The sequence below is a fragment of the Coenobita brevimanus genome, chromosome 94, assembly GCF_032717465.1.
Source record: "Coenobita brevimanus isolate Jiangsu-jjx chromosome 94, ASM3271746v2, whole genome shotgun sequence".
Lineage (NCBI taxonomy): Eukaryota > Metazoa > Arthropoda > Malacostraca > Decapoda > Coenobitidae > Coenobita > Coenobita brevimanus.
The window spans coordinates 26,569,879-26,586,057 of record NC_137047.1 but is presented as its reverse complement, the minus strand read 5'-3'; the positions used below and the strand labels follow the sequence as shown (position 1 = coordinate 26,586,057).

Genomic DNA, 16,179 nt, shown 5'->3' with positions numbered 1-16,179 from the left:
AGGATGAATAAAGAATGTGTGAAGATGAAATGACAATGAAAGACACAAAAGCGAATGATCAATGGATGAAAAATTAGAGAGTAATACACAGACAAAAAAAGGTGTAAGACAAGGAATTAAAAACTGACAAATGCGAAAGTACAAAAGTAAATAAAGGAATGTGTAAAGGGGATAAAGAAAACGAAAGAACTGTGATAAGAATACAAAGAACATGAAAGGACAATTAAACGAACATAGGGATACAGAAACATACAAAAAGTGGATGATGAGTGAAACAAAAGGAGATAAAAACCAGAATATCACACAAAATACAAAAACACATACACCAAAAACCAAGACAATAGCCACAAGGATAACGAGAGGGGGCAGAGGTGGTGGGGGCTGAGAAGTGAGGTGCATTGTGCGTGTGCGTGCGTGCGTGAGTGCGTGCCTGGACGTGTTGGCCCGCGCGTGTTTGATATGCAAATTTGTAGCAGCAGCGGGGTACGTGCCTTGTCCGGCGGTCTTACCCAGGCGACGCTCATCAGGACCAGCGGGTTGTTGGGCCACCACGCAGACACGGGTGCGTATTTGTATGGGGGGCTGGAGAAGGGGGGATGACTATCAGGGAGAAGGGAAAGAGAACGAGGACGAGGGAGAAAAAAGAAAGACAAAAGATAGACAGGGGAGGAGGACAGAGAGGTATGGATGGCCAAAGAGAATGAGTGGGATGAGGATGAAAGAGAAAACAAAAAGAGGAAAGGCAGACAACAGGAAGGAAATAAGGGAGAGAGACAGGGATAGTCTGAGATGATGAGAGGGAAGGATGAGGGTAAACGCAGAAGTGGGACGGTGGTGGGTGAGAAGGGACATAGAGGATGAGGTGGGGGAAAAAGGAAAGACAAGTAACAGAAAAAAGGAAAAGAAAGGAGAGAAACAGGGGTAGTCTGAGAGGAGAGGGATGAGGAGAAAAAATGAATGTAGAAGTGGGATGGTCGTAGGTGAGTGAGAGAGAGAGAGAGAGAGAGAGAGAGAGAGAGAGAGAGAGAGAGAGAGAGAGAGAGAGAGAGCACACTGAAGAAAACAGAAAGTACAGATAAAAGGAGGTCTGTAAAGTTCGGCCATAACGAGATTATCTACTAGGGTAACTTTTAACCAATATGTGCAAGAAAAAGTAGAGAAGGGTTGTTGAACAGATGGAGAAACAGAGAGGGACGGGGAGGGAAAAGGTGGAAATTGGATAACGGTAGGTAAAAAAGCAGGGGAAGAGAGAAAAGAAGCAGGGAAGGGGAGGGAAAGGTGGTGGACAGCGGAATAAGGACGGCAGATGAGAGACGGAGGGCGAGAAAAAGGGTAATATCGTGTCCATGAAAGGCGAAGAAAAGGAAAAGGGGGAGATAAGGGACGGAGATAGCGGGAAAGAGGATATTAGAGGAATGATGCGAGGAAATGATTGATAAGGGGCGGAACCGAAGACTGGATAGAGGATTGTAGGGGGAAAAATTGACAAAGGAATACGGCGAAACTGAATTCGCAGATTAGACAAGGAAAAGAAACAAATGTTAGAATAATAGGACAGTATGAAAGCGGAAGAGCTGACAGGGGAAGATGTGAAGGGGCACGAAAGAAACGGAGGAGACAGGAGTGAGAGAAGGAGTACAAGGTGTAACTGGACAGAACTACACAAACACGCTGATTACACACCTTTCTACACCAACGCACTGACACGTCATACCACACCACATTCGCAACTCACACCTCACCTTTCAGCACCTACACACACCGTATCTATCTACAACTACACACGCCACATCTGTCTGAACCTGCACTCACTAAACCTCTCAAAATATACACACATCATACCTTTCTACACCTAAACACACCATACCCTTCTACACCTGCAACTCACACCACACCTTTCCACAATCCCTATTTTTTTATTGGCTTCAACTAGTGGGTGAGTAAGGCAAAGCAAGGCCTATACAATTATTCCTCTGACTTCATGGGTTTCACACAGCTGAGTACAATCGCTGGGGGAAGCCATAGTAAAGTACACAAGTGCAACGTAAGCAGCGAAGTGGTTGAAGTGTACCAAAGCAAGGAAAAAGAATGGACTGAGAGAATACACAGAATGAAACACGGGAGGAACATGAATGCTGAATGAAAACTGATTGACGAAAGGGTTGTTAAGTTACGAAGGTCGAGTGATATTCGCCGTGAAATGACACCTGAATTGGTCAAGTCTATGTATGGCCACGACAGTCACTTTGCTTTGCAGGCTGAAGGGATGAATAAAAGGCAAACTTATTTTCCTTTTCGAACAACAAAGATGCATAAACCAATCACCAAGATACACGAAATTTATTATGAATAATAACAAAAGAACCCTTATAACTTAATGCGCAAAAAAATATTTAATTTACCTTAATAAACTGTTTTTAAAATATTCCTTGGTTACAGAATATATAAGTTCCACTATCCAGTTGGCCAGTTAATCCGGCCTCTATTAAGCTCATCATCCAGGCTCAGACCTAAGAACAGAGCTCATCATTCAAGCCATGACATTCAAAACAAAGCTCATCATTCCAGCTCTGATATCCAAAACAAAGCTAATCATTCCAGCTCTGACATCCAAAACAAAGCTAATCATTCCAGCTCTGACATTCAAAACAAAGCTAATAATTCCAGCTCTGAGATACAAAACAAAGCTCATCATTCAAGCTCTGTCATTCAAAACAAAGCTCATCATTCAAGCTCTGACCTACAAAACAAAGCTAATCATTCAACCTCTGAATTCTCAAACACCTGCTTCCATTAACTCCCCTAACTAGCTCAAGATGCGTCACTGATTATCTGTCTATCTTAAGCGAGTAGCCCACACCCATAGTAAAGGCTACTACTACTTCTATTAATACTGATCATTTATTCATTAGTGTTCGCTTCTCACACAACTTAGGATATATAAAGGAGAAATTATGAATGCTGTACGAGACTGACTGACTGACTGACTGACTCTCTCTCTCTCTCTCTCTCTCTCTCTCTCTCTCTCTCACAACCTTTCCATTTTCTTCCTTACCTGTTCTCGTCTTCACAGTGCTCACCTTGTAACAATAACACCTGCAGCTGCAGTCACAGTCGGACGCTTACCTGTTGACAAAGGAAAGAAAACGAATTCAAACCATAAACATCATAAATATATGTAAATTCACCCACAACACTTTTACATACCGTACCACAATGCAAGTAATAAAAGGAAACAAATATTCAACTTTCCACATCATCAATTATACCACAATAAAAAAAATCCACGTGTCTATATACACCACATTACATACCAAACATACATAAAACTTCACGCACCATCTACAAATACCACAGTCATAAAAATACATGAAAAATCCACCACATCAGCTATACATCTGTATCTCTCCTTTCTCTCCCCTCCTCTCTCTCTAACCACAATCGAGACTCCGATTACATTCCATGGCATATCCTTTTAACTCTTCCATCTCACTCACCCCTTTCCTTTTCCCCTCCCTTCTGTCTCCTACTTTATTTCTCCTACTTTCCTATCTTCTCTTTGACAGAATAGTCAGGTTAATTTTAAGCCATCCTGCAACAAACAGCCTCGAAAGGACCAGTAAGTCTGTTGCTGTTTGCTTTCTTTTGCACTCATCTTCCCATCTCTCTCTCCCTCAAACTATTTTCGCATAATTATCCTCAGCATCCGTTCACCTAACTCAAATAACAACTGTAACCATTTTTAAATAACTTTCCACCGTTCCTATAAAATTTCCCCAACTCTCCATCAGTCACACCAACAAAAACATAACCACACTGCCTTTCACTTTAATACTTTTCGAGGTTTATGATGACAAGGGAAACTAAGAGAAAGTTTAAGTATTTTTCCACCGACTTTTACACTGGAAGAATAATAAAGACGCTCATTTGAATGCGGATGAAAGTTGTGGATTATTTCTTGTATCATTCTCTAAGATCAGAGGCCGTGGATACTGATGGAGGTGAAGGGGGAGGAAGAGGGAGGGAGGCAGGGAATGAACGTGGAGGAAGCAAGGGAGTGAAGGGGGAGTGAAAGATGGAAAGGGGAGGGAAAGACTCAAAGGAGCGAGAGGGAGTGAAGGGGGAGGGAGGGAGGGAGGGAGTGAAAAAGGGGAAGAAGTCACAAGGCGAGAGTGGGAGTGAAAGAAGGAAAGGGGGAGAGAAGGTAGAAGGGGATGGGAGTGAGTGAGAGGAGGATGGAAGGAGTGAAAGGAGGAGGGAAGGAGCGAAAGGGGGAGGGAAAGAGTGAAAGGGGCAGGAAGAGTTGAAGGAGAAGGGAAAGAGTGAACGGGAAGGGAGGAGTGAAGGGGGAGGGAATGAGTGAAAAGGGGAGTGAGTGAGTGAGAAGGGGAGGGAAAGAGTGAAGAGAAAGGGAAGAAGAGAATTGAGGGAGGAAGGTGGTATAGAAATATGAGTGGACGAGCAAGTGAAAGGGATGAGAGAGAGAGAAAGAGAGAGAGAGAGACAGAGAGACAGAGAGAGAGAGAGAGACAGAGAGAGAGAGAGGGGGGGGGAGGTGAAGGAGAGAAAGATGGAGGTACAGAGGAACGTGGATAGAGTACAAGCAAGAGGTACGAGAACGGAAGATTTAAGAGGGACGGGGAGAGGCGAGAAAAGTAGGAGGTGGGATGTGGAGGGGGAGGAAGAGGGAGTCAGAAGTAGAGAGAAGGGTAAAGGATAGTGAAAGGAAAGGTTGAAGAAGAGGTGAGAAGTGGAGGGAAAAGATAAAGGATGGTGGAAGGGTAGAGGTAAGGTGAGGAGAGGTGAGATGTGGAGACGGAGAGATGAAAAGTGGATGGTAGGAGGCGGAGAGAAACGGGGGCATGGGTGAGAGGTGAGATGAAGGAGAGAGGTGAGAAGAGGAGGGGAAGAGGGTCAGGGATGGAGCGGGAAAGGTGAGAAGTGGAGGAGGAGAGGTGAGAAATGGAGAAGGTGAGGTGAGAAGTGGAGGGAGAGGGTCAGGGATGGAAGGGGAGAGGTGAGAAGTGAAGGAGGAGGAGGAGAGAGGGAGGGGAGGAGGTTAGTTGTGGAAGGTAAGAACGGGAGGAAAAGTAAACAGGAATAAGAATGTGGGGAAACAGAAGGGAAAGGAAGACTGACTGCTGGGGAAGGAAGGAAGGAAGGAAGGTAAAAAGAACGCATGAAGAAGGGAGGTGGGGGGAATGAAGGGTGAGGATGGAAGGGTAAAGGGAAGGGTGGGGGTGAGAGGAATGAGAGAGGAAAGGAAACTGAATGAAAGAAGGAGGTGAGAGGAATGTAGGGCGCGGGAGGAAGGGTAGGAAGAACGGAGGGATGGAGAAGGCTAGACAGGATGAGGAATGGGAGGGCGTGGGGTGGGGTAACTAAAGGATCAGGTGAGTGTGGGAGGGAGGGGGAGAGGGGGAGTATGAGAGGGGGAGAGGGGAGCTTGATTGTGTGCTGGAAAAATAGTAGGGCTGAGAGTGGGATACAGGAGGAGGGGATAATAAGGGGGGAAGAGGGAGGAGGGATAGTAGGAGTGAGAGGGAGAAGGGAAGAGGGACAGTAGGAGTAGGAATGGGAGAGGGGTAGCTGGAAATGGGGAGTGGGGAGACTGGGTGGTAGTTGGACAAAGAGTATAGGTGAGAAAGGAAGAAACGGAAGGATAAAGGAGAAGCTGCAAGGAGTGGGAATGAGAAAAGGGAGAAGGGAATACTGAAAAAGAGAAGGGTAGATGAAGAAGTAGATGAAAGGGGAGTAGATGAAGAAGCAAATGTTAGTGACAGGCAGATTTAGGAGAAAAGGGGGAAGTAAAGAGGGAGAACTGGGAAGACGTGCAATGGAAAGGAGGGGGGGGAGGCTAGATGGAGAGTGGGAGCGGGAGAAGGATAGGAAAAGGAAGGGGAGGGACTTGGAGAAGGGAGTGGGAGTGAAAGACGAGGATGGGGGAAAGCTGGAGATGAGTAATAATTTTAAGATCTTTGCTTCCCTCTCCCTCTCCTCCCCCTCTCACTCACTTCCCTCATTCCTTCCAGCCACCACCACCAGTGTGACCACAATGACGTCACGCTCTACTGCCCCGGACACTGCTGGAGCCTACGCTGTTTTTTTCATGCCTATTATTTTTCTTTTTTGGGGGTGCGCTTGCAAAATTCTACTGTCGACCGCAATCTTAAACACTTTTCATCGACTTTCCATGACGTATCTTTAATTCCCACGTTTCCAGCTCGAATTAAGGTCCATTTTTCAGGCCGTATGAGTAGGGAAAGCTCCATAAACGTTTGGGGAACATAATGCCTTTAGTCGAGCGTCTGGCAACGGGATGGCGCCGTCGCTCGCTGCCGGCCCCGTGCTGGTGCCGAGGTTGTCGTACTGGACCTGTTTACCGTGTAGGGTCTGGCTTGGTTGCTTAACAGGGAATATGAGAAAATGTAGGAGGGTGATTCACTCTGGCACTGCTGGAGAAGGCTGAGCATGAGCAACATGGCTTATAATAATAATAATAATAATAATAATAATAATAATAATAATGAAAACGATAGTGGTAAATGGAATCTCAAAGAAAATGTAAAGGGGTTATCGGTTTGAGAGAGAGAGAGAGAGAGAGAGAGAGAGAGAGAGAGAGAGAGAGAGAGAATGTAGTAAATGGAATCTCAGAGAATAAGGAAAGAAAATGTAAAGGGGTGATATTACTGGTCTGGAGAGAGAGAGAGAGAGAGAGAGAGAGAAAGGGGGGGGGAGAGCGTACAATGAAAGGGTGTGGAGGATGGTTTTGCACCTTCCACGAACTCTCCCTTCACCCACACACACTGCTCCTTCTTTCCTCACACACATGCATGCACAAACACACTTTCTACCTGAGACTTACCCTTGTGTACCTGAGATTTACCTGCATGTATCTGATATTTACCTGCGTGTACCTGAAATTTACCTGTGTACCTGAGATTAACCAGTGTACCTGAAATTTACCTGTGTACCTGAGATTAACCGGTGTACCTGAAATTTACCTGTGTACCAAATTTACCTGTGTACTTGAGATTTACCAGTGTACCCGAAATTTACTTGCGTGTACCTGAGATTTGCCTGTGTGTAGGCTATTTGGGATATAATCGTGTGTATCGGAATTTAATTGTTTACCCGAGATTTTCTTGTGTTACCCGAGACTGTCTTACGAGTAACTGTGATTACATGTAATTTACGTGTACCTGAAATTTACCTGTGTGAACCTATGATTTACTTAAGTACCTGTAATATACCTATGTGCACCTAAAATTTAGTGATGTGTACGTGAGATTTATCACTGTTTATCTGCGATTTACTTCTGCGTGCCTGATATCTACCTGTGTGTACTGAGATTTGTCAGTGTGTACTTAGGAATCCTGTGTATCTGAGACCTACTTTTCTAATAATGTATGTATGTATGAATCTTTATGTATTTATAGGTATGTCTGGCAACACCTGTGAGATAAACTTGTCTATAAGCTGTATCTGTCGTCCTGGGATTTATCTCTCTGAACTATGGTGGCGAACTCTACCCTAACCTTTCCTCTTCATACTTGTCTACCACAGTACTACCTGCCTTCCAGAAATTCCATGCCTATACCAAGATCTACCAGTCCGCAGTCTATCAAGGACTTAACTGTATACGCCAGAGATTTACCCGTCTGCGAGCTCCCCTGTTTAGCTGTTACCCGAGTACCTACCAGTAACAAGCGTACCTGGAAATTACTTGTCTGTAGCTGGAGGTAATTACGGTTAACTCCCTCTACCTGCCTGCCTTACACCTGTCCGCTTATGAGTACACCTGTTTGTGAGTTTGCCTTTTCTTGCCTCCGATGTCAGTACCGTTCTCGTAGGTCTAAGTGTCTGTATTAACCCTCTCATGGGTGGGATAACTGTAGTATTCTATTCCAGTGAAAGTTAAACGATTTTATTTAGCAGAGAGTATTAAATTCTAAAAAAAAACAGAGGCATATACTTTTTTTTTTTTAACAACCTTTAACTCATACCATCGTGTTGTTACGGTACATCATCTTCAGTTTCAGGGGAAGCTCTGAACCAAATTTTACAACTATTATCTGCTAGACTGTTAACTTCATTTTCTTCTATACAGATAACATACAACACAAAGCCGCTACACAACGCGTATCAATCGTTCCTTGTAATCACTCCTAAAACATTTCACGCCTACATATTTATTTTAGCTCCTGTAATCCTTTATTCTTGATTTCTTCTACAAGTATAACAAAAAGTAAAACTACAGCAGCTAATCAAGATCGTACAACCGTTCCCTGTAGTCATATCTTAAGTAAGCCTTCCCCCAAATAGATTATGTTCCTCTACTCGCACTCTGATAAAGTTACCTGATTTTTTTTTCCCCTAAAGATGAAACTCTCTCTCTCTCTCTCTCTCTCTCCTGCTGCCATCGGTTAGGACACCTGGTTTGCTATCTTTCCTTACTACAATACATTATATATCAGAAGTAATAACATCGGAAAGATTAATGTACTCTTATTTGTTTTCCTTTGTATGATACTTCTTTTTTAACCTTGCATCTCCCTCATACTTGACCCCCACATACACCTGTTTCTTTTCCACCCTAGTTCCTCAACACACCTGCCTTCCTTTCTCTATTACTCCCTCAAACATCTGCCTCTCGTCAACCTGCCTCCCTTCTACATCTAACTCACAAATATCTGCTCTCTTCCGCCTTGCTCTCTCACACATCTGCCTCACACACATCCATACCTCATACACACACCTGCCTCACACACATCCATACCTCATGCACACACCTCCCTCACCCAAACACCTGCCTCCCTTCCATCTTGCTCCCTGACACACCTGCCTGAACCCAGCATTCCACAACGCACCCAGAGTTTACACTTTACGAACCACTTAGGCGAACCACTTACCCACCTCAACAAAGGGGTGGAGGTGGGGGGTGGGGGTGAGGTAGCGCCAGTGAGGTAAGGGCTTTGTTTTAGACGTGATGGGGTTGGTGGGGGTGGAAGTGATGAGGATCGAAATGGTGGAAGTCGTGGAGGTGGAAGTGGAAATGGAGATGACGGTGGTGGTAGTGATAGTGGAAACTGAAGTGCAGGTGGAGATGGTAGTGGAAGTGGTGGGGGTGGAAAAATGGAGATGGAAATGGAAGAAGTGGTGGAGGTGGAAGAGGAGACCGTGGTGAAAGTGGAGATGGAGATAGCGGTGAAGGCTGAGATGGTGGTGGAAGTGGAGACGGTGGTGGAAGCGGTGCAGAAGATGGTGATGGAAGTGGATACGGAAGTGGAAATGGACACTGTGATGGTGGTGGAAATGGACGTGATGACAGAAGTGGTCGTGGAGATGGATATGGTATGGATGAGGCAGTGCAGGATGCAATGGTGGAGATGGAGGCTGGTGTGGTGTGGTGTTGTGGTGGTGGTGGAAGCGGAGGCGGTGGTGGTGAAGGAAGAAATGGTGGAGATAACTATGAATGATGTAGACACCTGATGACTGGCAATACAAATAATATACATATACAGTGCGTCGATTGCAATATATACACATGGGGTTAAAATCTTGCAACACGTACGGTACAGGATAGGTCAAAATGCTTTACACCTGGGAAAAAAAAAAAATGCAGTCAGAGTTCAACCCACGTGAATCTTGTTAATTAATTTAGTAAGATCCCATTTAGTTTTCAGACGATTTTGAAACGGATCAAAGGAACTACGAACCGGATCTACGTACATAATTTTACCTAAGAACAGAATAATAAGATGAAGGGGCTAAGGAGAGACAGGCACCAATACATCCAGATTAACAGACAGTTATAGATAGCTAGATGAGTTCACAGCTGGACCGATATACAAAGACAGATACTTTACATGGATCGACAGACATACAGACAGACAAGTAGATAGAAAGACAGATACATAGATAGACAGGCAGACAGATAAGGATATACCAGTAGATAAAAAACTGATCAAAACAAAGGGCGTTATGATATACTTTTGATAAATCCGGGAGATTAAAAAAAAAGACGAAAACAAACCTAGACAAAAAACTGACAAAATAATAATGAAGGATGAGGCAGATCTAAATATAAGTGCTGGAACAATTACGGTATATATTATCGGCACACACACACACACACACACACACACACACACACACACACACACACAATTAAAATAAGAAAAAAGCACAAACGAAGAGAAATGAGACAGACGAAGGAGAACCGGAGGATGTAAGTAAACAGTCACGCTTCTTACACACACACACACACACACACACACACACACACACACACACACACAGAGTGGATACCAGTACAGGCATGCACATACACATACTAAAGTGCACATATATACACACATTCTTTCACACATACACAGAGGTACACACACACAGATAATACGGTACATATAAATCATGCAGAAGCAGACAATGTAAACAGGCACACACATAAACGCACACATTCATACAGCCACAGTACACACACAAGGGAGCTCCAAGTACGCACATTTAAATACACACACAAAATCAAGCGGAACTACTATTACTACTACTACTACTACAACACACACACACACACACACAAGACAAGAACCTCACTATTTTTATAATATGCAGAATTTTCCAGCCCACTTCCCTCTCCCTCAGGCCTCAGCAAAAACAATAACAACAGAAACACACATGATTTTTCCTCCATTTATAAAGGCCTGGGAGTTTCATTCTTTGTGTGGTAGACTGAGAAGGAGGGAAGGCGAGGGGGAGGGAGGGGAGGGAGGGAGAGGGCGGGGGGAGGGGGGAGAGGGGGGAACGGGCAGGGAAGAACCCCGGGGGAAGAGGGCAGGCAGTGGTGGGGGTAAGGAAGGCAGGGGAGTAGAAGCAGGAAGGGGAGATGGAAGAACGAAAGGAAAGTAGAGAAGGGGGGAGGGGAAGGGGATAGAGGAAGGTGGGGGAAGCCAACAGAGGGTGACGAGAGGAGGATGGGAGGAGGAAGACGGAGCGGGGCAAGAGAGGATAGGAAGCAGGACCCATATACATACATATATGTATATGGGTCCTGATAGGAAGCAGACACAGGAGGATGATTGAAGGAGGAAGGAAGGGGCCAAGGAAGGTAAAGGAGCTGGCAGAGGAAAATGAGAAGGATAAAAGAAAGTGGAAGGAGGCAGGGGGGCAAAAAAAGTAGAGGAAATGATAGAGGAAGATGGATGACGACTGACGGGAGAAAGGGGGTAAAGGAAATGAAGAGGGAGACGACTATAGGATGGAAGAATTTGGACAGAGGGAGGCAAGAAAGTAGAGAAAATGACAGAAGAAGAGGAGGGTAGAAGGTAGACGGAAGGGGGGAAAAGGAAGGTACGAGGGGTAGATAGAAGAGAGGAGGAGGGAGGGCTATATTGTTTGATGTACTGTACATTCTTGACCAAAGCTCTTATATTCCTGCCAAACACCCTTTTTTGAGAGAGAGAGAGAGAGAGAGAGAGAGAGAGAGAGAGAGAGAGAGAGAGAGAGAGAGAGAGAGAGAGCGCAAGGAAAAAAAGAAAACGTAGTAAATAAGGAAAAGTCAAGGGGAGTTACGAAAAGGAAGGGAGAAATAAGGAAGAGATGAGAAGGGAGAAATTACAAGAGCATAGGGAAGCAAGAAAAATTACAGATAACATATGGAAGAGGGAAAAGAGGAGTAAATGAAGCAAAGGGAATAAAGAAGAGAGGAAGGGGATGGGGGAGAAGAGCACAGGTAATAAGATAAAGGGTAAATGAAGATGGGAAGAGAAGAAGGTGAAGAGAGTAGCCCCAACTTTCACGACATTAGGCTGTGAAGTTTTGCGTGACCCGTCAAATTCTCTACACCACCGTGAAAAACACAGCGAAAACAGACCAAAATCAGAGAAGCAGGCAGGTCAGATAGCAGGGGTAAGGTACTGGGGGAGAAGGTAAAGGTGGGGAGGAGGGGAGGAAGAATGGGAGGATAGACGGGTGAAAGGACAGAAGGCAGGAAGGAAGGAAGGAAGGAGGTATAGACGGAAGGAGGGAAGGCAGGAAGGAAGGAAGGATGGATGGATGGAGGTATAGACGGAAGGAGGGAAGGAAGGAAGGAAGGAAGGAAGGTAGGAAGGAAGGATGGATGGATGGATGGATGGATGGATGGATGGAAGGAAGGAAGGAAGGAAGGAAGGAAAGAAAGGAAGGAAAGAAAGAAGGAAGGAAATAATGGAAGGAAGAATGGAAGGCAGGATGGAAGGAAGAATGGAGGAAAGGAAGGAAGGTGGGCAGACAACAGATGGAATGAAGGAAGGATAGTAAGCAGACACCAACAGGAAGGTGAGAGTAGGCAGAGGAAGAGGAGGAACGTAGGAGACCAGGCAGACAGCAGAAGAATGGCAGGAGAATAGGCAGACAGGGAGAGGAGGGAAGAAGGGTATGCACACGGTAGTAGGAAGGCAAGAGTGTAAGCAGACAGCCAGGAAAGGAAGGTATAAGAGTAAGATAAACAGGAGGAGGGAGGCAGGAGAACAGAAACACAGCTGAAGCATTGTGGGAAAGGACGCAGATAAACGCAAAAACAGATAAATTACGCAGACGGCAGTGGAATAACAGCAGAGCAAGCAGACAACTATGGAAAGTTTATGAGTACGCAGATAGGAGAAGAACTGTACCGTATTCAAAAAGCAGACAGCAGAAAGTGAGCAGAGAAGGAACAAAAATGGGCAAGCAGACAGCAATGGAAGTAGGCTAAGCGGGAAATGTATATGAACAGACAGCTCTGACAGGAAAAAATGGTGTCAGTACAGATAAAAAATAAATAAAAGGTCAAAAAAAAAAAAAAAAAAAAGGGGGGGGGGTTGAGAGGCAAGCTGGCAGGCAGGCAGGCAGAAAAGCAGGAAGACAGGTAAATAAACACTACGGCAGGTAGACATAGATAAATAAGTACGCAGATAGGTAGACAGATAGATGGACAAATACGTACAGATATAGATAGGTAGATACAATAGATAAACAGATGGATGGATGATACAAATGAGACAGACAAGATGACGGAATTGAGAGAGACAGACAGACACACAGATAAACAGACTGACATACTGACAGAAAGAGATAAACAGACAGACAGATAAGCAGACACGTAGGAAGGGGAAACAGGTACAGGCAAGGGGGAAGAACAAATGCAGTTATACAAGTAAACAAGCAGGAAGGTAGGGAACACATAAGCAGAGGCTAGAACAGGTAGGAACAAACAGAAAGCATGACTAAGGAGTGTACAATGGAATGCAGGAAAGGGGGTAAGCAGGGAGAAAGCAAGCAGGAAAGCAGAGAGGGGAAGGGAAACCTGACACGGGAGGTTGGGAGGCAGAGACGGGAGGAAGGGGGGGATGAGAGCAGAGAAGGCAAACAAGAAGAGAGGGAGAGAGGGGAGATTGCACAGACTGAAAGAAGAAAGAGCGGAGGAGAGAAGCTTAACAGTAGCAGGGAGGGAGGGGAGTAACCAGGCGAAGGAGGGGAGGGGAGGAAAAACAGGGAGTGGAGGGGAGAGAGGGAGGGGAGGAAAAACAGGGAGTGGAGGGGAGAGAGGGAGGGGAGAAAAAAGAAACAGGAGGGAGACAGAATGGTGAGTGAGGTGGGCCGGGTGGTGCGGAGGCAGGAAAGCTGTTAGCCTTCACGACCACTGTACAGTAAGGTGAAGTCACCCAACCAAGCCACCCAGCCAGTTACTTCACTCTTCAACTAGCTACTCAGTCATTCCACTTCACTACCGACGTCCCTAATCACTCAGTAGGTCGTTTAGCTCAGTAGTTAAGTAGACGGCACGTAGTTACAAAGTCAATCACTCAATTTTTTTTCCCTCACTCACCTAACCAATCCAATTAGTTTACTCATTAGCCAGTCATTCAGCAATAATACTTCACTGGGCACTTCCATAATCACTTAGTATATCGTTTAGTACAGTAGTTAAGCAGAGGTTGAGAGTAGCTAGGTACACATCCAATCATTCAAATCTTTACTCTCACTCATCCAGTCAGTTCACCCTTCAATCAGCCACTCAGACATTCCATTTCTTTAGGCACGTGGGTAGTCAATCAATTCACCGTTATGGCCAGTCGTGCAGAAAGCAGCTAAGATACAAACCCAACCATCTATTTTTTTTTCACTTTGCAATTCATTTATCTATTTGTGTACCATTCTGATGAGCTTTTTCTTATTCTCTCTTCATTCCTTTTTTTTTTTCTTTATCTGCCCATACAGTCATCCATTAGAGTGCGCCTATTCTGAATGCTCATCCATCTACACACTATCCACAAGTCCATTCACTCTGTTGTCCACCTATTACTCTACCTATCCATTCACTGATATTAAATCCACCCACAAATCCACTTATTCACTCTACTCAGTCAGTACATGTTACCCTATCCACCCCTGTTCTTAACTAACTCCCAAACTGTCCTTCCATTTGCCCATCAGTCTCATAACCACTACCTCGACCAGACTCATTCACTCCACATTTCATCCATCACCATCCACTCATGCAATCAACCACACGTACAGCACACACCCATTCTTCTTCTATCGTCAATCGCTACTTTTAATCACCCAATTCCTCTTCAGTCCTACCCCTCCACCAACTGCATCTTCACCTTGCTTTAGTTCCCTAATTTTTCGTCTCTCTTAAATTCTTTTCTGTATTTTCCCTGAACTCTCGTTGTCTCTTGGTCAACAATTTCTCTTCTCTCCTCACTGCTTTTCGACCTTCATTTGTTTTTCCAAATTTTTCTTTGTTCCCAGTTTTCGTTCCCGCACAATGTACTCGATACGTCATCCTTTTTATTTACTCTTCGTTTCACCCTTGGAGGAAAAGTGTCACCCCTCTCTCTCTCTCTCTCTCTCGCTCCAACAGCCACAACTTCGGCTACCGTCTAAATCAACACACCGGGGTCCCCCGATAATGCACCACGTTTGCACCTTTATGCAGGACGGGACTACCCACGTGCCATTAGCAGGCTTAGCACGTTAATTAGCCCCGAGTGCTTTCGTTTGGGGGGCCGGGGATGAGGGAGAGATTTACATAATAACGCAGACACACGGAACACCATGTAATGCACCGGTTAATCGCCTGGTTGTGCGCTGGAGCGGACTTACATGCAATTAATCGATAGTCCTTTTGTAAATCCTGGTCATGGGCGCCTGATGTATGTGATGTTCATGAGTAACATGGATACAGTTAGATTTGTAAGCATTTATTGATATCTGTTGTATATTCTGATATCGTGAACCCAATGTCAGTAACGTTAAATGAATGTAGACTGAATTCAGATTAAAAAGTATTTGTAATGGTGTAAAATTCTTCAATACGATGTCGTCTTCTTGTATTCAACTTCCAGATGATTTTACTCAGCTTTGGAGAGGCTTTTCAAACTAGATGACAGGTTATATGTTGCCTTCATTATTATATTCAGTTCCAGATATATTTCCAAAGTTAACTTAAGGCGTCTGTAGGTAGCAAGATGATGCTTTAAAAAGTCAATGGAAAAAAGGAATTATGAAGATTTAATTCAAAACAACTGAATTAAACTAAGCACAGAAATCCTTCCTTATCACTTCAATTTCACGTGTGGCCTTCACGTTGATGGATTAGTACGGAAAAATAAAGAAAAATCCAGTACCCCTGTTTTTATATCAAAAGCTGTTCATGTAAAAAAGGGATTTATGTGGACAAGAGGCTTAATTCAATAACAAGTGAATTAATTTACTGAAAGATAAATCCGGTCACATAGCTTTAATTTCACACGCTCCTCACCTGCTTTCTTTACTCCGAGACAGTCACGGTGTTTTTTATGTGAAGTGAAAATGGTCGTGGCGATGATTCTGCCTGTCACCCCACCCCACACCTACCAAGCCACATTCCACAACTGTCTCCACACATACCAACCACACCTCTCCACACCTACTAGTACACCACAGCTCATACCACGTGTGCCACTATACAAACCTACATAATACACCTATCCCCAGCTCCACCACAGAGCACACCTACTCCACACCCGCACCACAAAACACACTTGTCTCCACCTGCACCACATAACACACCTCTCCACGCTTGCACCACACAACACACCTCCACACCTGCACCACACACCACACCTCTTCACACCTGCACCACATAATACACTCCGTCACACAGGTACCACA

At 44.7% G+C, this 16,179-nt stretch overlaps 1 protein-coding gene across 1 annotated transcript in view; it reads right to left on the bottom strand.

Annotated features, from left to right (window-relative positions):
- The window catches only part of LOC145412869 (uncharacterized), a 409,292-nt gene that overhangs the window by 331,310 nt on the left and 61,803 nt on the right, over positions 1-16,179 (bottom strand). The gene's annotated exons all lie outside the window — the stretch shown is intronic.